The sequence below is a fragment of the Pelodiscus sinensis genome, chromosome 2, assembly GCF_052426305.1.
Source record: "Pelodiscus sinensis isolate ZL-2025 chromosome 2, ASM5242630v1, whole genome shotgun sequence".
NCBI lineage: Eukaryota > Metazoa > Chordata > Testudines > Trionychidae > Pelodiscus > Pelodiscus sinensis.
In genome coordinates, this window is record NC_143053.1 from 56170042 (window position 1) to 56196084 (window position 26043).

Consider the following 26043-nt stretch of genomic DNA (forward strand, 5'->3'; position numbering starts at 1 on the left):
TCTATGTGGGGGGAAAGATCCTCCCTTCCTATTATATCTTAAAATTTCAGATTTATCTCATTGTTAGGTTAAACACTGAGATGCCTCAAGAAATGAGTATTAAGATAAGGGAACCCTACAGGGGGTGTGGCTATTTCATGACTTTCCCTAACATTCATGCTGAAGGAAGCACTGTCATTCCCCACCATCTTTCCTAAAAGTATGGTGCCACCAGCTTTGTCAATGCATTGTTAGAACTTGCACCACTGCAAACAAAAAACATGTAAACAAATTTGCTTTTGCACTGGTTAGGATTTTCCTTATCATTTGCAGCATCTGATTGAGTTGATTACAGAGTGGAAGAAGCAAAAGGAAGAGCATGTGGGCCGTGTTCACACTATGGGTGGGAAATCACCCTTGACCCTATGTCTGACTTTCTGTGACGGGGTGCCCAGCCGGCCCTGCACTTACAGGGCACAGTCCCCAGCGTACTGGGCAAGACAGCCGCCAGCGCGGTGGCACTGTTGCAAGGTATGCTTGGTGCCGCAGCTGAGCCGTGGCAGGGCACACAGCCAGACGTCAGGGGGCGGGGCAGCCCGGGAGGGCACGGTGACCCCGGCGGCTATGGCGCAGGCGTGGCAGGACATTTAAAGGCTGCAGCCACACCCGGGGGGGGGGGGGGGTGAAGAGTTGGGAGCGGAGGCAGCCCAGAGCTGGAGGACGGACCCCCTTCCCCCAGGGATGCTGAGCAGAGGGAAGGAGCAACCGGCGAGGACTCTAGGTGGTAGGAAGCGACCCAGGGTGCGGCTAGCGAGTAGCCCATGGGTTGGTGTGTTGTGGGAACCGATTGTGTTGTGGGTTGGTGTGTTGTTGGTGTGTCTGTGACCCCAGTCCATAGGGCCCTGACTTGGGGCTCAGAGAGAGGGAGGGCCCGAGCTCCCCTACCTGCCTTGAATCATTAGCGGCCGATATAGTTCCCTCGACTAAGCGTGGGATGAGGGCTAATAAAAGGCAAGCACAAACTCAGCTGGAGGCTCCGCCTTTACACTTTCCCTTAGTTATAAACTTGTATTAAAATGGCTTATGGAAGGGACGGGCAATAATTTTTGATGGGGAGGTGGCACTCCAAGAATTTGGTAAGTGGTCAAAAGCCAGACACTTCCATGGTATTAATGGAGGAGGTGCAGGGTTTGGGTGGAGACTGGGTGCAGAGGGGAGCTCAGAGTAAGATTGGGGTACAGGAGGAGGTGTGAGATTGGGAAAGGATATGGGTAGTGGTGCAGGAGAGGATTCTGACCTGACGGAAGGATATAGGAAGGGGTGAAGGATTTGGGAGGGATTGTGACCTAGGGCAGGGGTGCTGGGGTGTGGCTTTTGAACTGGGGCAGGGGATTGGGGTGCTGGGTCTGGGAGAAGTTATGGGTGCATGAGCAAGGTGTAGGGTTTGGGTTATGTGGGGCAAGGGCACAAGAGAGTAGCAAAGAGTTGTGGGGAGGAAAGAGCTGGGGTGCTAAATGCAGGCTCTGACCACAATGTGCTTCCTTAGGTGAATCCCAGCCAGCAGCCCAGCAGGACTCTCAAGCAGGCTCTCCTGCCTGCCATGCCCCTGCATGCTGCTCAGAGTGGCTGGCTGTGGGAGCCATATGTTCTCTGAGCACTGGAAGCCCTTAGTGGGGAGAAGTGGGTGCCGAGCTCTGCTTGTACCATAAGCACAGCCCAGGCAGCTCCTATTGGCCAATTTCTGACCAATGGGAGCTATGAAATTGTGCTGGGGGCAGGGGCAGTGTGTGATGGTGCACAGAACACATGTCCCCTGCAGCCGGCTGCTTTGAGTGGTATGTGGGGGGAAGGCAGGCAGGGGGCCTGCCTGAAGCTCCCGCTGGGCCACAGGATGGTAGCAATGGGCTGGATTAGGCAGTCTGGTGAGCTGGATCCAGCTCATGGGCCACATTTTGCCCGCTCATGGTGTTTTAGCATTCCATCCCTACCTGCTGCTAGAAAGTACAGAAATACAGGCGAGGGAAAACATAATTTTCAAAAATTTAATTGAACTTTTGTTGAACCTAACTTCTCACCCCCACTCCAAAAGGTTGAGCCGGATGAGAGTCCAGTTGTGGGCATTCATATCAGTCCCTGCTTTAAGTAAATTGGTTAATCTAATTCAAACGTTCAGCTCTGTGCTTTTAGAGAATGCTGGAGGAACTGAGAGGGAGGCAGTGAATGCAAAGACTAAGCCACAAATGCCACTTTTAAGTCTCTTTCTCAAAAGCAACGGAGTGGCTGAGAGACAAGAAAATCAGCATTAGATGCAGAAGGCATTACTTAGGTAATAAAATGGTCATGGCTGAACATAATTACCTATGACTATTAGATGAATATATTCTCCCACTGTATATTCTGCATATAAATACTTTCTGGTGTACTTCTTACCACAGGTTGCACCTCTCTTGTCTGGACTCTTGGCACCTGATCGGTCCTGAAGGAGGGGATTTGCAGGACCAGCAGAGGTTCCTCCCAACATGGCCCACTGCTACCTTCCTGGCCATGGCGGCTGCTTGGGCCGGAGCTCCGCAGCCAGGGACAGAGCTGAGCGTCAGGGGCCGGGGATACAGCTCCATGGCTGGAGCTGGTGCTCTGCCACTGCTGGAGTCCCATGGCCACTGCTGCCCAAGCTTTGCAGCTGCGGCAGAGCTCCAAGGCTACCGCTGCCATCCCCGAGCTCCACGGTTGGGGTTAGAGTTCCTCAGCTGCCACTGCCAGGCCCCTGCTACCACCTGGTCACAGGGGCCAGAACTCCATACTCAACCGCCTCCCCATCCACTGCTCCTGCCCCATGGCCTGACCTCCTTATACCTGGGCTCTGTGGTCCAGGAACATCTGTGGACCTGCCAGACCATGGGTTTTGCTGTTCCAGAGAGTCCCAGTTAAGGGAGGTTAAGGAAGGTACAACCTGTAGCTTGGATTCAATAACTGTGGCCACAGTCAAAGCAGGCCCAAGGAACTGCCAAGTATTCCCCAGGGACAGCTAAACTTGTTCCACAGGAGAATTCAGCCTGTTTTTTCTCCCTCCACTGGGATTTTGTAGAGAAAGAGATCAGTGTTCTGTAAAAAATTCTTTGGCAGGGACTTCAGAGAACAGTGAACTGTCCAGCCTCAGTTATTTACTACCACTGTCACCAATCTACAATGCCTATGAAGTTAGCCTGTTACAGCAAAGTGTACACTTATAAACTTTATTACAATTCATTTTCAAAGGATCAGAGGGTGAATTCACAGTGATACTATGGGTGTGTCTAGACTACATGCCTCCTTCGACGGAGGCATGTAGATTAGCCAGATCGGAAGAGGGAAATGAAGAGGCGATTAAAATAATCGCGGCTTCATTTTAAATTTAAATGGCTGCCCCCGATCTGCCGATCAGCTGTTTGTCGGCAGATCGGGGGAGTCTGGACGCGATGCCCCGACAAAGAAGCCTTTCTTCATCGACACAGGTAAGCCTGGTTTAGATGGGTGTGAACAATATGAATGTTAATAGAGCTAAACGTAGGGATGGTAGGGTGGCCCAATAACTAGGGTATTAGCCAGGGAGATGGCTATTTCAACACAGAATTCCTCTGTGACCAGGAATAATTCTCTTGCTCTCTCTGAACCTCAGAATTAGGATAATAATACTTCCCTATCTCTTGCCAGAGAGGCAATGGGTATCTTTGGGATAAAACTACCCCCTGAAACATGAACATGATGCCCGTGTAACTGTGCAGGACATGGGATACAGAGAATGCTAAGTATAAATGTATACATCTAGCAACAAAGACCAGAAGCCATGTTTGCAGGACAAGGGAATACTCTGACTAGTAATGACTCCAAAGAAGATTTGGGGGTCATGGTGGATAATCAGGTGAACACATGCGCCCAGTGAAACATTGTGGCCAAAAGGAATAATGAAATTCTCTGATGCATAATCAGCTGAATACTGGGTAGGAGTAGAAAGGTTATGTTCACTATGTATTTGGCACTGGTGATTGCTGCTGGAATACAGTGCTCATTTCTGGGCCACACTTCAAGAAGGATGTTAATAAGCTGGAGATTGCTCAGAGAACAGCCATGAGAATGATTAAAGGATCAGAAAACACAATGACTCAAAGAGTTCACTCTATTTTGCTTAACAAGAGAAGGTTAAGATGTGCCTGGGGTGCAGTCTATAAGTACCTACCCAGGGAACAAATAGTTGTGATCATGTGCTCTTCAGTCGAGCACAGTGAGGCATAACATGATCCATCAGCTAGAAGCTGACACTAGGCAAATTCACACTGGAAATGAGGCATGCAATTTTAATTAACCATTGGAAGAATCTGCAGAAGGTCATGGTGGATTATTCATCATGGGCAATTTAAGTCAAGACTGGATGTTTTTCTAAAAGAGATGCTCTGGGAATTAGTTTGGGAAAAGTTCTATTGGCTGCGTAATACAGGAGGTCAGACTACATGGTCAAAATGGTCCCTTCTGGTCCTAAAATCTATGACATAAAGCAAAAAGTTCTTTTTAGCAGGGAACACTAGTGAAAGGGTTTCATTTTCTCATAGGCACCAACTTCTAATTTTGCTGCAAGGTGCTGAACCCTCTCCTCCGCTCCAGGACCCGTCCTCGCTCCTTTCCCCAAACTGCAGTCTTGCCTCTTCTTGCCCCTGTTGCAGTCCACCCTCCTTTTCCCTGCCTCCTCTCCCCCCTCTTCTTCCCAGAACCTGAACACTGTGAATCGGCTGTTTGCGGTGCTTTGGAAGCGCTGGAAAGGAAGGGGATGAATTAGTACATGTGGGGCCACCTGCACACAAGGGGCGCAGGGGGATGGGACAAATGCAAGTAGCTTGACACTAGTACCCACTAAATTTTCCCCATGGGTGTTCCAGCCCTGGAGCAGCCATGGAGTCAGTGCCTTTGCATTTTCTTCTGGAGCTCACAGTTACTCAGTATCAAGACATTTTTAGAAATTCTAGAATCTATTAATTTAGAAGATTCATTCTAGGCTCAAAATTATATTTGTTTTCACTTGTTATTTAAAGAGAATTATCATGGCATGGTATTAATTTTAGAATATTCTTCACAATTTTTCATGTAATAAATCTATAAATTCCTCTTATAAAATAGATTAATAAAAAGGGCAGACAGATGGATGTCCATGTGCTGTTTTGTAATATGTCCAGCATTACTTAAACTAGATAAATATTGAAACCCTGCAGCCTTAAATCTGTCCTTTCTCTAACAAAATCCTGTGAGATTAGGAGAGCTGCATGAATCAAATGCCGACATTTAAAACCCAGCATCCAATGCAAAACATACTGTTAGCAGGGCCATGGGAGTGACGAATTAGTTACCCAACAGTCTACAAAGGTGAATTTTAACTCTTTCACTCTGTCAAAAATAATTTTGGAAATCCTAAATTTCAGACATTATTTTTCACACCTGTTACTATTCCATAAGTGCCAATTATATGTGTTATATGAAGTACCATTGTAAGCACGTCAGTCCCAGGACATCAGAGTGACAAAGCGGGTGAGGTAATATCTTTTATTGGTGGTGAGAGAGACAAACTTTCAAGCCCACACAGACCTCACTTCCTTGTTTCTACTGCATTAGTGAACAGGAAGGAATGATGAAGAAGATTCCATCCCACTCTTACATGGTCCATTTGATCTCTCCATGCCCAAGGGATCTGCTTTCACATAAGAGAATGCATCATGAAAAAAAGCATTCATCTGATTTTTTTTTAAACAGCTTATATTGTACGCAGGTTGAGAGCAGTGCTTGTGTTACTTCATAAAGAGATGGAGGAAGAAACAAGGAGCCTCCTATCCTCACCACCTTTGTGTATGGGGCCAGTACACCTGCAGCTCCATTGCATACTGTGTGTATTGTGGGATGCATCCCCACAGCACCTCATGCAGTGCAAATCACCTCAAAGGGAGTGTAAAGTCATGAACATGCCCTTTTACCTTCCATACTAGCTAGTAGAGCTGGCTGGCTACAAAAGGCAGCACAGAATATCTTGTGGGTGTGCTTCCACTACATGCTGGAAGCATTGTGTATCACTGAGGTAAAATGCTCTTGTGTAGTATCCTGAGCAAGTCACTCTGGGTAGAATTTTCTAAAGTGCTAAGGGCCAAACTTCAAAGGTACTTAGGCACCCAAAGATGCAACTAGGTGGCCAGTGAGATTTTCAGAAGCATTTACCCAAGTTAAGTAAATTTTGAAATCAACTTCCATTGATTTCAAAAGGAACTACATGCCTAACGTGCTTAGGCATTTTTATAAATACTAGTAGACATATACCTGCACTTTCAGGCAACTAAATACCTTTGTAGCTCTGGCTCTAAGCATCTTAAGAACATAAGTCTTACTTTGTAGCTGCAGTTCCAGACTTACAGTTATAATTAGGTTCCTAAGTTCAGTTGGCAATTCTGAAAATTTTACCCTTAACCTGTGTCACAGGTTCTCTGCCTGTAAAATAGGAATATACTGATGGAAGTGTCTTAAAACTTAATTCATTATTGTTTTAAAATCATTTGAGATCTTGAGACAATGTAGTATTACAAATTTATGCAACAGTAGTCACCCTAAAAAATTGGGCATTTCCCCCCTATATAAATAGTAAAATTCTTGTTGTCTTCATTTAGGGAATAATGCATATACTAAGACAATCTTGTCTCTCTGAGGCAAAATTTGCAAGTGTTTAAAATGAACACACTAGAGGTTGTACTTCTACTCTGGCACTCCCTGGCTTGGCAAGATCCGTGGTCTGGCATGATTTTAGTTAGCTGGAAGTCCACCTATCATGGGTGTGGTCAAGTTTTCTGTGGTCCCATAAAGTTTGTTTACAGCCACCAGTCTTGGCTCTCAGGGTACGTCTACACTGCACAGCTATTTTGGAATAAGCTGTTCCAGAATAGTTATTCCGAAATAGCTTATTTCGAAATAGCACATCTACACTGCAGGGGAGCCTCAAAATTAGTCTGAGACAGGCTTCCCTAATGTAGACGTGCTATCTCAATTTAGAGCCCCGGGAGGAATAACTTAGAATGGTCCTGGTGAGGAGTTAGTTTGAAATAGCAGCAGTGGAGCATCTACACGCACCTTATTTTGAAATAGCTATTTTGGAATAGATATTATTCTTCACAGAACGAGGTTTGCAGAAGTCGAAATAAGCCGTCCATTATTTCAAAATTATTTCAAAATAAGGGAATTGCTGTGTATATGCTCACATAATTATTTCAGAATAACATACGTCTTCTAAGAGCGCAGTAAGCAGTGGAAGTGCTGCTCATCAATATTGACTTCCCATGGTTCAGCAAATTCTCTGGTTCAGTGCCAGTCAGGTCCTGAGGGTACTGGACTTGAAAGGTTGAGCCTGTATTAATTACTACACTGAGTTTTGTGTGGTTTACAATCATCAGCTACATAGAGAGTAGAACTATAAGGCCTTATATTACTTGAGAAGGAATACTACAATAATTTATAAGGATTCTTCTCTTGTGAACCTGCACTATACTGATGTAATTAAAACTTCCATTCTTGAATCTTGCCAGCCAGAGATTGGCTGACTGGCTGGAATTTGAGAACCTGTTTGGAATACTTATACCTATCATATTGGGCACACCCCTACATACAGTGAAATCAATTACAATTCTGTCAGAGGCTTCAGTGAGATCAAGATGCAGCAGGCTGAACACAAGGGCTTGAGCTAAAACTCTAGCCACATCACACTAATCAACTCAATTTGGATTTCACCATGGCAACATAAAGTCACATTCAAAACATTACATGAGTCACTATGGGTACATCTACATGACAAGCTTCTTTCAGAATAAGCTCTTCCAGAAGATATCTTCCAGAAAAGCTTATTTCAAAATAGAGCATCCACACTACAGGGAAGCCTCAAAATTAGTCCAAGGCAAGCTCCCCTAATATGGATGTGCTATCTTGACTTAGAGCCCCAGGAGGCACTGGGAAGGAATAACTTTAGAATGGCCCTGGTGAGGAGCTCATTTGATATAGCAGCAGTGGAGCATCTACACACACCCTCTTCTGAAAAAGCTTTTTCAGAAAAGAGCTTATTCCTCATGGAATAAGGTTTGCCACCATTTGAAAAAGCCATCTGTTATTTCAAATTTCTGTTGAAATAACACAATTGCAGTGTGGACTCTAGTGTTGTTTTTCTGGAATAACAGATGTCATTCCAGAAAAACAAATGCAGTGTAGATGCACCCTATGTATAATTATTTCCTTTTTTCCAAAGAAGGAACTTAAGTGCAGAAAAGTTAAGTGATCTGCCCAAGGTCATACATTTAATCAGTGACAGAGCTGGGAATAGTGCAGAAGTCTTCTGATTTCTGGTCCCCTTCTATCCTGTCTCCATGATTCTTTATTTGAGTACTTGTTGTACATATCAAATACATCCAGCCAGAAGAAAACTCCACCCTGACCAAATAAGCTCCAAACTCATTCTCTTCTCAGTATTACCTCTGCACATGCACTGAAATTTAATGTTTCATTATATTAACAGTGGAGTAAGAGATTATTCTTCCAGTCTAACTCAGTGATAATTCACAAAAAAGCCATACTTTTTGCCTTGCAGCATTTGCATACAATTGATTTCCAGTCTTGAAACTTGTTGAAAGTTCTTGAGACCCTTCTATTTAAATGTCAGACATTCATATTTGCTTTTGCCCTCTAGATTTTCCATTCTTGCCAAATTCTTCTGAGGCTTATGTTCAGACCAGGATTAAATAAAAAGTAAAAGAATGTTTGAGTGTCTGTGATCCACTTCTTTTTCAGAGGGCATGTCTACACAGCAGCGTTATTTCAGAATAATGTCCGTTATTCCAAAATAACAGTGCACGTCTACATAGCAAGTTTGTTATTCTGAAATAAATTCAAAATAACAGGCTTCTTACTTTGACTTCATTGTCTGAAGAGCAAGGGAAGTTGGGGGAAGAGTGGTCTATTTTGAAATAAGTGCTGCGTAGATGTGCGCAAAGTTGAAATAAGCTATTTTGACTTTAGCTACGCAATTGATGTAGCTCAAGTTGCATAGTTTATTTTGAGTTTAGCCCTGCTGTACAGACATGCCAAGAGGAAGTCTGTAGCAAAGCTGGTTGTGAATCTAGTTTTCCAAGTCCTGTCTCTTCTCTAAGTGTGTGTCTACACTGCACCTGGAGCTCAAAATAAGCTACACAATTTGTACTACGCAAATTGTGTAGCTTATTTCGATGTTATTTTGAAATAGCTTATTTCAAAATTTGGCACACAGCATTTATTTAGAAATAAATTGCTATTCTGAAACGTCCCTTACTCCTTGTGGAATGAGGTTTACAGGGACATTGGAATACTTAGCCCATTATATTTTGAAATAACGTGTGAGCTCAAAAGCAGCGGAATAGCTATTTTGGGATACCTCTGGTATCCCAAAATACTGCTGCAGTGTAGACGTAGCCTAATTTTTGGCTATACCAAGGACTTAATGATCAATTCATCACTGATATCCAAAAAGTACAACATGGGACTACTGTATGGGTAGGTTGATTTTGGACCTAATCTTGAAATTACCCCTTCACTTAGCAGCGTTGCAAACTCTCATGATATTTGGCTTTTTTTCTCTTAAAGCTCAAGCTCCTGGAGCTTTGTCAATACATGCAATTCCCAGCATTAATTACAAAAAATAAAGTGCATTTGTTGCATTTATGGTTGTGGAGAAAAACTTGAAATATGACTTGGATGGGCTCTAAAGTTTCAACAACTGGAATGTAAATAAAATGAATCCAAAGTGCATTAAAAACAATCTAATGATTTAAACCAAACTCATGATTTTTATGGGCTTGACTAATGATTTTGTAATTTTTGGAGATGACTATACTGGAGTGGGTTACATAAACGAACCAGATTTAGACAATTCATTAAAGACTGAAGTGTTTAGCAATCCAGTTTCAGAGGAGAGAACAGTGTTTGGATGCAGTTCTTCCAAAGCCAGGCTACTTGGGAAAATAGTATTTTGTGAAAATTTTGAAATGAGTGCTTCAGAATGAGTGCTTGACAATATGTTTCATTTACATAAATTAGTCAAAACATATTTTGTTTTGTTCAGTGTGCTCTGAACTTTCACAGTTACATAATTATCTGCTCAGATGGTCTCACAATTTTATTTTGATTAAAAGGAAAATAGTAAACATTCATAAAATAAACCCAGACTGGTAGCTTGGCAGCTGTGTCATTTGTTAGTATGAAAGAGACCCAAGTTCAGGACCTAATTTTAGACAGGGAGACTTTGTAAAGCCTTTTCTCACCATGTCATTGACAGTTACCCAAAACTTTAGAGAGGCATTCAGAATACGCTCTTCAGCATCCCTTTGTTGGAATGTAGGGCTGGGCTTTACTTTGGGCTGGCCAAAAAAAATGATTGAATTTCTGTCCTGTGGGAACTTGAGATTTTGACACTTCGAAATGCAGATGAAAAGTTGTGATCTCTGATTTTTGAGGGAAAAAGTGTTCAAGGATATTTTGTTTTGACCTTATCAAAAATTTTGTTTCAATAAGATAGAATGTTTTAACTTTATCATTTTGACTACTACTCTCTATGCAAAAGTAGACCCAAAACAAAATAATTGCATCAAAATGGAGTGTTCTGATCTTGTCAAAATTAAAATGTTTTGATAATTTCCCTTAAAAATGTGATGAAATCAGTATATCCCCATGAAAAGTTTTTAATTTGTCCTGTCAGCATCTTCCAAACACGGAATTGTTCAATTGGGAAAGTTTCAACTATTCATCATCACCTTCTTGTTTCCTACAAGTAAATATTAATATCAACAACATGCTGTTTAGAAGTTGAAGGCTTTTTCCTATCCAGCTCTTTATAGTAGGATTGGGTTACACTGGACATATCAAAATATATATGGCCTGTCAACAGCCTTGCATCTTATGCAGTCATTTACATGTCTGCAAAGTGAGTGCACGCTGGGTGTAAAATATCTTCTTTCTCAGAAAGCAGCACCTTACGTGCATTTAGTACAACCTTACATGCTTTCTGCAGGGCAGAGGAGAGTCAGGACAATCAGATTGTCTGGTCTTGGAACTTACAATTTCTTTGATGGTCCTATAATACATCATTCATAAACAAAAATGTGCTAACGGTGCAGCATATGGGCATATCCAGATATTGGTACAGTTTCTTCCATATTAATTGCAGCTTACATAAGAAGCACTGTTCATCAGAGACCTGTTAACCTCTAGTACTTTGGAAGCAAATTGTTTTCTTTGACCAGCTTGGAGCCTGTGCACCCTATAGAACCATAAACTTTCACAGTGATTACTTTTTTTGTGTGCACACCAAATCACGCTTGCAACAAAGTTTTCATTTTGACAGGCTTCTCGGAAAGCCATAAGATTAGAAAGTAACTGAACTGTTATTACTGACTGGTTCCATAACAAAGCATTGAATATTTCTTCCAATATGTATGCTCCTTGGGAACTCTGGATTCTGCACATCATGCAAGAGTAGCCAGCAGAGTCAGTGGATACTGACTTTTGTCATGTGACAGGGATATTAACCTGTTATAACCATGGATGTAGTTTGACTTCTGTATATGGGGGAGGGGGAAGTTCTAGTCAGGCTAATGAAGCCTGTGGTGGGGGAGAGCAAATTCTGCACCTTCCAAAGGCTTGCAGTTGGTGGGGTGTTGGGGAAGGGGTGGCAACACCTCTCCCCCAACTGCACTTTGTATCACCAACTTATGTCTGAAGACTGAGGCCAGGAAATAAAAGTTCAGTTTCCCATCAGCACTCATGGGCATCACAACTTTATTAAGTGGTCGCAAGAAGAAACACAATCTTTGGTAAAAATGGAATGAATTAAACTATCCAAAACACTTACCCTGGAAGGGCACCTGCATCTGATGAAGTGGGGTTTTGCCCATAAAAGCTTATGCCCAAAGACATCTGTTAGTCTTTAAGGTGCCACAGGACTCCTTGTTGTTCTGCAGCTGTACCTGTTCTTTAATACTGAAAAGTATAATTTGCTGCCCATGTTTATGACTAACGGAAAATAATTTTGGTGGACTCTGGAGGGTAAGGAAGTTTTTCACTTTCCTAGTGCAAGTTGACTTCACTGGGGCATAATTTTTGGAATGGCTAGTTGTTGGCAGTTGGTCCCTAGTGCAGTATGTCTGCATTGAAAGTCAATCTCCTAATATACCTGCATTGCTGGAGAAGTGCTGGCTGTATTTTTTCCTAGGTGTAGCAAGTCTCACACAGGCATTGTTCCTTACAAAGCATAATGCCTCCAGGAATCTCTGTCTGGCCAGTTCATCTCCTGTCCCCTCCACCCAACTTCCATGCAAGGCTTATACTCTTAGGAGACATAAATAATCCTAAAAATGAAGCCTTGCCTCCTTTATGACATTGTGTCATATTCTTCCTATGCAACATGACACAGAAACCAGGACTGCTGAAATGCACACAGGACAACCTTAGAAAAAAGCCTCTGCTTTTCCCTCAGGAATAAGGGAAAGTTAACTTAAAAATAAAAAAGTCTAAAAAAACAGGAACATAGGGGCAAGATTAGAAAGGCAAAAGCAAAAAATGAGCTCAAACTAGCTACAGGAATAAAGGGAAACAAGAAGACTTTTTATAAATACATTAGAAGCAAGAGGAAGACCAAGGATAGGGTAGGCCCAGGGGTCAGTGAGGAGGGAGAAACAGTAACAGGAAACTTGGAAATGGCAGAGATGCTTAATGACTTCTTTGTTTCGGTCTTCACCAAGAAGACTGAAGAAATGCCTAACACAGTGAATGCTAGTGGGAAGGGGGTAGGTTTAGAAGATAAAATAAAAAAAGAACAAGTTAAAAATCACCTAGAAAAGTTAGATGCTTGCAAGTCACCAGGGCCTGATGAAATGCATCCTAGAATACTCAAGCAGCTGATAGAGGAGGTATCTGAGCCTCTAGCTATCATCTTTGGAAAATCATGGGAGACAGGAGAGATTCCAGAAGACTGGAAAAGGGCAAATATAGTGCTCATTTATAAAAAGGGAAAAAAGGACAACCCAGGAAACTACATACCAGTTAGTTTAACTTCTGTGCCAGGGAAGACAATGGAGCAAGTAATTAAGGAAATCATCTGTAAACACTTGGAAGGTGGCAAGGTGATAGGGAACAGCCAGCACGGATTTGTAAAGAACAAATCATGTCAAACCAATCTGATAGCTTTCTTTGATAGGATAATGAATCTTGTGGATAAGGGAGAAGCGGTGGATGTGGTATACCTAGACTTTAGTAAGGCGTTTGATACGGTCTCGCATGATATTCTTATCAATAAACTAGGCAAATACAACTTAGATGGGGCTACTATAAGGTGGGTGCATAACTGGCTGGATAACCGTTCTCAGAGAGTAGTTATTAATGGTTCACATCCTGCTGGAAAGGTATAACCAGTGGGGTTCCGCAGGGGTCTGTTTTGGGACTGACTCTGTTCAATATCTTCATCAACGGTTTAGATATTGGCATAGAAAGTATGCTTATTAAGTTTGCAGATGATACCAAGCTGGGAGGGGTTGCGACTGCTCTGGAGGATAGGATCATAATTCAAAATGATCTGGACAAATTGGAGAAATGGTCTGAGGTAAACAGGATGAAGTTTCATAAAGACAAATGCAAAGTACTCCACCGAGGAAGGAACAATCAGTTTCACACATACAGAATGGGAAGCGACTGTCTAGGAAGGAGTACGGCAGAAAGGGATCTAGGGGGTATAGTGGACCACAAGCTGAATATGAGTCAGCAGTGTGATGCTGTTGCAAAGAAAGCAAACATGATTCTAGGATGCATTAACAGGTGTGTTGTAAGCAAGACACGAGAAGTCATTCTTCCGCTCTACTCTGTGCTGGTTAGGCCTCAGTTGTGTCCAGTTATGGGCACCACATTTCAAGAAAGATGTGGAGAAATTAGAGAGGGTCCAGAGAAGAGCAACAAGAACGATTAAATGTCTAGAGAACATGACCTATGAAGGCAGGCTGAAAGAATTGGGTTTGTTTAGTTTAGAAAAGAGAAGATTGGGGCGGGGGGAGGGACATGTTAGCAGTTTTCAGGTATCTAAAAGGTTGTCATAAGGAGGAGGGACAAGAAAACTTGTTCATCTTGGCCTCTGAAGTTAGAACAAGAAGCAATGGTCTTAAACTGCAGCAAGGGAGGTTTAGGTTGGACATTAGGAAAAAGTTCCTAACTGTCAGGGTAGTCAAACACTGGAATAAATTGCCCAGGAAGGTTGTGGAATCTCCATCTCTGGAGATATTTACGAGCAGGTTCGATAAATATCTATCAGGGATGGTCTAGACAGTATTTAGTCCTGCCATGAGGGCAGGGGACTGGACATGATGACCTCTCGAGGTCCCTTCCAGTCCTAGTATTCTATGATTTTATGATTATACTGCAAAATGATCTAGATGAAACCTGATTATCCCCAAGATTTCTCAGAATCATAGGCAGCCTCCAAGTTCCCAGCTCATAAATCTCCCTTATACGAAAAGTCCTTGCAATTCAATAATGATGTGGACAAATCTCTGGCAGGTTAGTTCCAGACCCTACAGATTTTCAAACAGGTGTTTCTCTATCAAAATTATAAATAAAATAATTTAGTTCAGCCCATAGAGAAGCTAGATAATTTAATGGAGGTTAGGTCCATAAAAGGCTATTAGCCAGGGGATAAAATGGTGTCTTTGGCCTCTGTTTGTCAGAGGCTGGAGAGGGATGGCAGGAGACAAATCACTTGATCATTGTCTTCGGTCCACCCTATATGGGGCACCTGGTGCTGGCCACTGTCGGTAGACAGGATACTGGGCTAGATGGACCTTTGGTCTGACCCAGTATGGCTGTTCTTATGTTCTTATGTTCTCTAAATCCTTGTTACCATAAAGCTCACTTCCTTGTAAATATTCAGTAATACTAAATAGTTGCTGTCTAAAGCCATACCTACACTACAAAATTATGTCATTCTAACTTACATCAGCACACAGATACTGCAGTTATTACATCACTCGTGTGTGCACACTTGGATCCTTGTAGCAAGTGATATGTGACCTCTCACCAGAAGTGCTTATATCAATTGTATTGGCACTATGGGGCATTGTGGGATAGCTCCTGAAAGCCAGTAACAAAGAATGGAAGCAATGTTGTCCTAATTACATTGACTGTGGTGCTACTAAATCAGTGTTCAGAAGCATTTACACTGGCAGGAGTCACATTTAAGGGAGGACATTTCCATGCTAGGTTGGCGTGAGGCTGCTTACGTTGACCTAGCTATGTAGTGTAGGCCAGACATCAGTCTGGAGAGGGAATAGAAGCACACACAGGGAAACCCTCTATGTTCAACTGAGGCTCTCTAGACACACTGGTTGGGTATCAACCACTATATTTATTATTATTATTTGTATTCATAGTGCCCAAAGGCTGCTCAAAGAGCAGGGCCTTACATCAGATACTGTGAACATGAGAGAAAGTCCCTACCCCAAGTAGTTAGCAATTTAAGGCCCAAATTCAATGAGAAGCTTAAGCACATGCTTAACTTTAAGTTGAAATGAATGGGACTAGTCATGTGCACAAAGTTAGGCATGTGTTTGAATAAATTTGAGGCTTACACGATCACTGAGGTTGGAGGTTGGTTATTCCTACCCATCTCCCTCATTCTTTACAAGGGAGAGATTCTAGAGTTAGAGCTGTTTCCTAAATGGCAGTGCTTGGCAGATCATGACATCTATAGAACATCGCTGGCTTAGTCCAGGCTGTTGCCAGTGAGAGATGAATAAGCTGAATTCTTCAGCACTGACTTTTAATATCATGTTCTATAATTTGAAAACTCAAATTTAGCAATTTCCTGGTGCTTTGATAATGCAAAGCCTGCTAAATAGTGTACTGTATGCCTTGCTTCAGAGGGCTGTCTGAATTACTGGTTTAATGTATGAGGCTTATTCCATATAAAATCTTTCTATACTTTACAACTTGGCTGCCTAGTTGCATGAACTGTATTTTGCTTACTTCTAATTAGGAGTTACACAATAGGTTTATGATGTGTCAATGGTGTCACACTGTCTAGGCTATTAGTTACGCATTCCTCCTTATAAGATGACAGCACTGGCAATGAGAAGAGACATCATCTGTCCAAATCTATAGATCATTTCACACCCCTCAACTACTGAGCTTTCTAGTGGCAGTGTAACTTACCCATCCATTTTTTAAAATATTAAAACCATTTCTTACTGAAAACTTGTGACTGGATGGCTTAAAAGCCTTGTCTTTCAAAAATGATTTACAGCTTTCTGGGGCATGAATGTACTGAAAAACTACACATGCTGGGCTGGGCAGTGATACCATTTTATCAAAGGCCAAAGCAGTTCATGGAGCTTCTGGTCCGCCATGTTGAGCAACTCTCTAGTTAGGGAAGAGTAGTCTGTGCAAGTTTATATAGCTCTATTAACTCACCAGGGCTGATCCATGAGAAGAGAGAAGAATCTCACATACAGCCTGTCTGCAGAAGAATCCATCTCACCTCTTAATTCCAGATAGAAGACTAGAGCTATGGAGTTGGTAGGACCTTCACTTTTCCATGTTAGCTTTGGTTTGGGGCACCCTCATCCTTGTAGTTTTATGTGACAGGTAGGAAGAGAGCAGAAACCTTATCAAAAAAGATTATGATGACAAACAGGGTCACCACTCATCACTCTGCCCACTTCCCTTTCTGGATAGTAAAGAAGTAGAGAACATGTGGTACCCCAACTGATGGACTGTCAGTACCTCCTCTGATGAGGAGAGTCTACCTTATCGACTTAAGAAATGCAATTGTCCAAATAATACTAGAGAACCATCACTGATGACTAGTGGCCCAGCAAACTATAGCTTGGTGAGTAACTTTTCTTTTTCTAAGCAAGGTAATGGGGTAGCTCACTAAAGAGTTTCCAACGACCCCATCTGCTCCCAGTATCTTAGAATCTGTTCATTGAGTCTTCAGGTCATCACCAGCTCATCTGAGTCACTAGCAGGCCTCTCATGAAGTCATCTCAACTAGTTTTCAATAGTCTAACCACTGTATAGCTCAGGTCAGCCTATCAGACCATACTCTCAAGCAACATAAATCAAAAAGATTCTTCAGTGAGAAATTTAAAGTGTGGTAAGCTACAGCTGACTTCTTGGGTTATAGTACATGTAAGATCCTTCTTCCCTCACCTTCACGAGGAACATTTGATAGAAAGATCCTTTTTATTTGGCCTACTAAGCCCTAATGTACTGCTATCTGCTTCCAGCCCTTCTAATTGCTGAAGGATCCAGACTCCCTGATTCCATTGATGACAGATTTGAGGAAGGCTACTTAGGTAACCCTGTAAGCTCACAACTGTTGCATAAAAAAGCCTCTGCCTGAGCTCACAAGATTTATATACATGGATTTTCTAAAGCTACACCAAACTGTAAGGTCTAAGGTTTTAAACTGCAACTTATTGTGATCCTTGTCAATCTTTGCAATCTGTGTAACTCTCAAACTTACTGTAAACTGCAACTTTGTAATCTTTGTAATATGCAGCCATCTTGCTTGTAACTTTCCCTAAGCTGCATTCTCCCCTGAGTGAATGGAGAGAGAGTGTGAGTGTCAGAGTGTTTGAAGAAGGCTGGGAACAATGGACCACATGGCAATGAGTCATCACAGTCTGGGCATGTTCTCTTCTGGATAAAGGGAAGTCTGGGCATGCTCCCTGATGACAAGGTGAATGAGTCACAGGAGCCATTCAGACACTATATAAAGAGAAGGAGCACATGTTAGACTCTCTCTTTTTCCTTCCACAGATCCTGAGAAACTCCCCTCTAGTGCCTTTCCTCCTGACCAGCTTCCCCAGCCATGATGAGCAGACAGACCCTCCAGGATCCACATGCCTTGGCTCCTTCTGCAACCCATATGTCTGTGTGATTGCCTGAGGGCAGGAATTAATGGGTGTGAATGAGTGAATGAATGGAGGGGGGTGTGCTTGCTTGTCTGTGTGTGTGTGTGTGTGTGTGTGTGTGTGAGTGAGTGAGTGAGTGAGTGAGAGAGAGAGAGAGAGAGAGAGAGAGAGAGTTCTATCTTCTTTAGCTTAAACCTTTGGTGGCTGCTTTCTCCTCTTTAGTTTTACCTAGTGGCAATAAACCTATACTAGTGTAATCCTGGGTGGTCTCCAGTGAGAATATTTTTGGGGTAACAATAACTTGCTGCCACTTTTTTCTTAAAAGGGTGCACCAAGGCAGCAGGGTCTCTAGTAGGGGGTAGTGAATCTTTGGAACAGCCATCATGAGTACATAAGGCAGTCCAAGAGACTACTAGTGGTGGTGGATGATTTCCTCCAGATCACAATTAAAATAAGGAATCTATAATTATCCTACTGGACCTCTCTCTATGGGATTTGAGCATTGGTCAATAAATACTTCCAAGGCTACAGAAATGAATGGAAGTGACCTGAAGTGGTTCAGGCTCTTTTCACTCCAACTGCAGGATAATCATTACAGGCAGGTTGTTCCTTTGCCTCTAAAGAGCTCCCTTTGTGAAGTCGGAGACCTGTTAGGTGTAGGGGGATGACATTTATTTTTATTACAGTATACTGAAAACGGTCTCATTGTTAATGACCACATCTCCAATTGATGAACAGTGTTGTTTTTTTGTGTATTGTGCGGTTAGTGTTATTAGAAATCTGATGCTGCCTCAAAGTCAGTTTAGGAAATCTTGTTAGCACCTTTTCTAGCTTCTTAAGGCTGTGACTTCTCCAGCATCTTCCTAGCACCTGTGATCAATTAAGAGGTGTCAGGGAGGTACTGTCATGCTCGTTGATACTGAAAAAAAGAGTCTGCCATGAATATTCACTCTGATATTTAGATTACTTTGCTTTAGCTGTACCCTCTTCCTTTTATGTACTGATTTCTCTGAACTTTTACGTCTTTGAGATTTTTGGGCATTAGCGATTTGTGCATACCAGTATTTGCACTGCTAATACTTACATGTTTGTTTAATGAAGCAACAGAAATTTCTGATCCATTATGACTAACCAAAATAGCTCCAATTTTGAATATTGAGTAGTGAGTGACAACTCATAGATTACTGTTCATAATCAATCAGCAAACTTGGCCATGAATTTAAAATACTAGCCAAAGAAATGTTAACAGAAAAAATCATGGAAATTATGACCTGCTTGTGTGGATATTCCAACAGCAGAATAAAAGATTAGCTGGATTAATTATTCATTGCAAATTTATTTATTTAATCAGCCCTATTGATGAACATTTTCCTTTCTTCTTTTGAGTACTGTCTGACAAGTAAAAGGAGCAATATCTGTTTCTGCCCATGCTTAAAATTATGTCATGTACTTATGTAAACGAGATGACAGCCCCTCATTTGTCTTGCTCAGCAGCACAATGGGAAGGCAATAATTACTGTCAAGAGCACATTTGTTATTGCTCTTATGGTACACACTGCTGCGACCCAGTATCATTGTTATGGCCATCCTGGTACTTACACACACACATACACCCCACCACCACACACACAACTCAAGGGTTTATGGTTGTGTTTTTTGCTATGTGTAGACAGAACTGAGTAAAACTATTAACAATCCCCTAAATCATCCAGAGTCATATTTAAGTTTAATATGTATATAACACTTTTATCTTAAAGTAACAATTGAATTTATATAGCCAGAGCATAAGGGATGGCTACAGTACAGTGTTATTTCGAAATAACATGTCTATAGACAAAATACATTTCAAAATAGCATTCTGCTATTTTGAAAAAAACGTGTCCACACTGAGTGGACTCTGAATCGTATTTAAGGCTGGCTGGAACCAGTTCCAGCAGGGCACCAGGTCAGGACTTACTGTGTGGGGCTGCTGCCTGAGGCTATCTGAGGTCTGTGCTTAAAGGGACCCCCCCTCCCCCGGGCAGCCAGTTCTCAGGTTTCCCTGCTTGCTTGTCTACCTTGATGAGGGACAGCAAAGCATTTTTTTCTCGGCGTGCTCTGGTTGCCCTCACTCGGGACACGACAGCACTCTGCAACATGGAGCCAGAGCTGCCCCTGGGCACTCTGGTGCTTCTCTTGGACGCGTTGCTGCGAGCCTGGCTGCACTTTCTGCAGGCTGCCATCAGGAGGCTGTCAGTATCCAGGAGGCCCTGCGGGACAGCTTCCACCCTGAGGAGCACTAAGAGCCTCCCTGGTCTGCCCCACTGGGGGCTCGTGCCTCATTCCTCCCTCAGGTCCTTCCACTTACCCCTCCCTAACCTCTCTTTCCTGATGTCAAATAAAATACACGTATTTTCATGAACACAAAGGCTGTATCTATACTGCATCCCTTTTCCGTAAAAGGGATGCAAATTAGACACATCGCAATTGCAAATGAAGCGGGGATTTAAATCCCCCCCACTTCATTTGCGTAAACATGGCTGCCGCTTTTTTCCAGCTCGGAGGTTTGCCGGAAAAAAGCCCCAGTCTAGACGTGGATCTTTTGGAAAATAAAGCCTTTTCCGAAAGATCCCTTATTCCTTATTTTAAGAGGAATAAGGGATCTTTCGGAAAAGGCTTTATTTTCCGAAAGATCCGCGTCTAGACTGGCGCTTTTTTCCAGCAAAGCTCCGAGCCAGAAAAAAGCGGCAGCCATGTTTATGCAAATGAAGTGGGGGGGATTTAAATCCCCGCTTCATTTGCAATTGCGATGTGTCTAATTTGCATCCCTTTTACGGAAAAGGGATGCAGTCTAGACACAGCCAAACTCTCTTTATTTAACAAAACTGTGGGCGAGGGAATGAAACTCTGGTGAGACTAGGGAAAGGAGGCAGGAGAAGAGAGAAGAGAGGGTGGGAGAGGGGAGGGGGAAACCTGGGAGGAGGGAGCTGGAAAGGGGAAGCAAGGGGAAGAAGGGGGAGGGGAAGCTCAGAGTTGGGGGTGTTGCTGGATTTACTTGATTGTCATGCAAACCTGCTCCTGGGTTTGCATGTGGCCTTTGGTGGCCAGGCTGGCAGCTATCCTGCCATAGATGGCCGTGTTATGAGTAGGGGGATATGAAAACTCGAAATAAATAGGAGAGGGGAAGAGGAGAGGGGAGAAAAAGAAAAAAGGAAGGGGTAACTCCGGTCATCTGAAGAAGTGGGCTGTGCCCATGAAAGCTCATGATACCATCTACATGTTTTGTTAGTCTATAAAGTGCTACCAGACCATTTGTTGTTCTTTTCTGTAACAGACTAACTTGGCTATTCCTTGAAGCTCCAGCTTGACAGTATTTTGACACTATTTCAAAATAACTGCCTGCGGTGTAGAGGCAAACTGTTATTTTGGAATAGCGCTAGTTCTTTTGAAATAATGTTACAGTGTAGACGTACCCTTAAGGACAAAGAGATGGTCCTAAAACAAAAGCCAGGTCCAAAGAAAGATCCCATTTAGGGTGGTCAAAACGTGAGCCCAGTTCTATCTTTACAATGGAATCACCTAGATGTCTGCATCTGAACATCTGTAGACTGTGAAGGACCAAAAGACCTTGAACTAGCTCTGAACTTTGAGGCTTGATCCCTTTTTTATTAATACATCAGAAGACTTTCCTCCTCCCCAGTAAGTTAACTGGTAGCTTCCATTTCCTTTTTATTTATTTTTTAGGGAATAGAAGAAATGGCTGTAAATATATTTCTGTATCTTCTTCTGAATCCCCCCCCCCACATATGTTACAGAAAATAGTTCAAATGGCACTTACATTAGAACATTTTTTTTCATAATCATTATCCCAGCTGTAAAAGACAGTGCTTTATTTCCTTATGAGTCATACAATGTGAAGTTTCCAGGACATAATATTGTCACATCTGTCATAATCCCAATAAAAATCTGGTCTAGGAATTTAGCCAGGGGCATTTTGCCTGATTGATATGGGTAAAACACGATTTTTATGATTTGTGTTTTTCCTCTTTTTTTTGCCACTGATGCACTGACATACACAGCAGAATAAAAGCACTCTTCAGGGTACCTCTAAAATGGGCTTTGGCAGATACTTACATTTGAATAAAGATTGAGCAAGTTCATACATCCATAAGGATTTTGGCTTCCAATGAAAATCACTCTTTTAGGAGATGAAGTCTAATATCCCTCTGGAGATAGGTGTAACAAGCTCTGTTTGCAGGTGTATATTGCAGAAGAGGATTGCTTAAGACTATCTGGGTGATATATAGGGAGGGCTGGGAGAATAGGTGGTCTAGGGGGACAGATGACAAATTAATTCAGAAACAGAGCTGAATGTCAAAATTTTCAGCTTGAAGTTGGATTTGAAGTAAAGATCTATCCAGGAAATGAGATTTTACATTTGCTCAACTAAATCATTGTTTGCTCCTGTGTCAATCCCTATCAAAATCTGCTGAGCAGATGTGGAAATCTAAAATGCCTTCTGAATGTTCAAATTGAATACTACTTCTTTGAGGCTGTGTCCAAACTCAGGGGTTTTTTCGAAAAAAGTAGCCTTTTTTCGAAAAAACCTCACCTGCGTCCAGACTCAAGCCGCGTTCATTCAAAATTAAATCGAAAGAACGCGGCTTTTCTTTTGATGGCGGTAAACCTCATTTCACGAGGAAGAACGCCTTCTTTCGAAAGTTCCTCTTTCGAAAGAAGGCGTTCTTCAATGTAAATAGGGCTTCTTCGAAAGAGAGCATCCAGACTCACTGGATGCTTTCTTTCGAAAAAGCAAGCCGCTTTTTCGAAAGTTCAACGTGCAGTCTAGACACTCTCTTTCGAAAGAGGCTCCTTCGAAAGTATCTTTCGAAAGAGCCTCTTTCGAAAGAGGCTTGCAGTCTAGACATAGCCTGAGTGTCTAACCATAAAGAAACATTGATTCTGTGTTCCATTAAAAATACACTTTCACCTCTACTCTACACTCTGATAAAACTCTGGGACTGAGCGCCATTCTCCATCTTTTCAGCCCATGCTAGTTACACATTTCCTTTACCACACTACCTACTTAACTCTGTATCAAAAATGAAATGGTTATTTCCCCCTCATCCCTTCTAAAAATAGCTATTGTAATTTTATGATAATGAAAAAACTACTGTGTCTGTATACAACTATCTTCTACTGGGAAAGATCAGAATCACTCAGCTGTTTCATTAGCCCTTCTATGGAGAAGGATCTGTGCTGCTGAAGAAGGAAGGTCTAGTTTTGTCTCTGTTGTTGCTGTGAAGTTGGAGTATCCTCAGTAAGCACTGTAGTGAAAACTGTTATATCCTGAGCGGTTATGGAAACATTTTTCTATGAAAGTTTTAAGAGCTAGAAGACTTCAGAGCAAAGGTAGACTCTTCCCCTCCAATTAACACAACAACCAGCTTGGGGATGACTAAAACACTTCAATAAGTCTGAAATGTACCTAACCAGAAACAACACCCCTTATCCTTACAGAAGCACCGTATTTATGGACATTAACAAGATTTTTACCCGAGTAAGGAGTATTATCAGGGTCTAAGAGGCTTTTTCTATTTCCTTATAGGCCAACATCCTACCTGCAGCCCAAGTACCAGAGAGGCCTCTCCTTGTCCCATACCTGGCCACAGAATGAATATAGGGATACTATGCAAAAAGATAATTTCACTCACTTTTATGGGTTGTAATAACTCTCCACATGCATTATACATGCACACGGTATGGGGAAAACTCCCCCAAAGAATTTGCACTGTGACAGTGGTATATCATCTGGTCTCTTCCTTAGACCATTCCTGCCTCTTCACCTTCCAAATGTCCCCCATTGCTGTTCCACACACAGCTGCCACAGACCCTCAGAGAATATCCCAGACAAAGATGATAAAATTACAGCATTGCAAAAGAAACTCTGGAAAAGCAGAGTGCAGTTTAGCAGAGCCCTAGTGTGCTACATGACCTTTCCAGAGTTCATACATGATCTGAATGGATGTTTTTGTGTTTTAAGCACAGGCTTAGAATGTGGTGTGCATGGAAGACCACTTGAGCTTTTCATAGTTTTATCAACTCCTTGTTTTAAACCCTTTGGTTTTGGGAACAGTAACATTCTTGCACCACCTAATCTGTCCAAACTTTAGTTTCAATTAACAAACTTCAAGAGTAAGAAGCAGTATCTGTGGAGCAGAGTTGTTCCTGAAAGGAGCAGAACCTCTAGCCATTAACCCCACATGATCCTTTATCTCCAGTAAGTGATTTGTGGCTCGCTAAGTATTGCTATTACAAGATGTATACAAAGAAAAATGTTTGATAAATTCTCATATGGGGGAGATACTTTGGGACATTACATGTGTGACATCACTAGCAGTCTGTCAACATCTGTTAAGAGTTGCATATTTTAAAAATATTTGCATAAACATGGCACCAGCAACCACATTTTTGTACTAGACTGTTCTTTGCTAGCTGGTGGCCATTCTATTGTTAAGTCTCGGTGCGACAGGGTGCATACTGTTTGACAGAAATTAAAAAACAGGTCTTTGACCAAAACAGCTTGCAATAGAAGATCTCAATTAGGCAAACACTCATGCAGTTTAGAAATGTTGCTCACATGAGTAATTCCATTGAAAGTACAGGAAGGTGCTAGCTTCAATGGCAATAGAACCCAACTCTCAGGATCTGTCCTGCTTCTTGCAGAGTTAGATCCAGATCTGACAACATTAACTCTCCTGAAGACAATGGGGCTATGTCTACACTGCAGAGTCCAGGGAACTCATCCACTTTTCAAGAACAGTTTCCAAAAAAAGCGGGCGCATTCTTTCGGCATCCCTGCAATTTGCATTTCTTTTTCCGAAAAAACTCTTCAGTCTAGACGTAGCCTGGGAGTTTTGCATTTTTCTTTGCCATTAGGACCAGAATTTAACTCAAAGATACTAAGCAGGTATATTTGGCATTGGCCTTATTAGTTCCAACTTTTTTTTTGTTTATGATGTATCATTTGTATTGTTAGTGACTGTGGTATAACAGTAACTAAATTAAGACTATGAAGAAAGTAAAAAGAACAGGCATAGGCAGTTATTAACAAGAGATCTATTGTTTGTTTAAATCAATTCTCCTAGCCGAATAGTGACAAGTATAGTTAACTTAGAAACACTATACACATCAAAGATGTCCCACTGTGGTCCAAAGTACTGTACACCGTGTAGACAGTTTGATAGCTAAGTCCTGTCAGTGCAAGTTTTTAGAAATGTTAGTCAGTCAATGTCCTGAAACGTCCTAATTATAGTTAGCTATTCTGCACTCACTTGCTATATCTGACCTGTGTGCTTACTGGAATTCCATAACAGAAGAAGTTTGAAGAGGTTCAGGTGGTTATAATGATTTTACATAAAATAGAAAATTGAAAACAGAGTTAAAAATGATATTTATGTAATCACATTAAATTAAAGGAGACAGGAGGTTTAATATTTTGTCTTTCACTTGAGCATAATATGCCACATTCTGATCTGATTAATACAAGGTTAAATCTTGTGTGCAGCTCTGCAAATGAAATTAAAATATGACCTATAAACAACTAGAGGTACATGTACTTTAGAAAAAATAAACAGAAATGTTCAGCTTTTAAGTCATTTTGAACTTACTCAAGTTGAAATTTTCCTTTAACTAGTAATTACTTAACTATGTTATGCAGTATTTATTAAATGAGATTGGCTTCATAACATGAAGTTTGATCCTGCTTCCTCTGATGTCAATGGAATTTTACTATTGACTGCAAATGAAATTATGATTGGACGTTGCATCTTATAAAATACATCTGGTAAAAAACCCCTATATTATGTATGTCAGTGGTTCCAACCAAAGGTATTAGTCGAAGGTTTCTAACCATTAGAGTGAAGTTCTGGAACGGCCTTCCAAGGGAAGTAGTGGGGGCAAAAGATCTATCTAGTTTCAAGATTAAACTAGATGGGTTTATGAAGGGGATGGTTTGATGAGATAACATGATCTTGGTAACTAATTGACCATTCATTATCAGTGGGAAATAGGTCAATGGAGGGATGATAGGAGTTACTATAGAGAACTTTCTGGGTGT

The 26043-nt window shown here is 41.9% G+C and overlaps 1 protein-coding gene across 1 annotated transcript in view; it reads right to left on the reverse strand.

Annotated features, from left to right (window-relative positions):
* The window catches only part of KCNB2 (potassium voltage-gated channel subfamily B member 2), a 288523-nt gene that overhangs the window by 67452 nt on the left and 195028 nt on the right, over positions 1–26043 (reverse strand). The gene's annotated exons all lie outside the window — the stretch shown is intronic.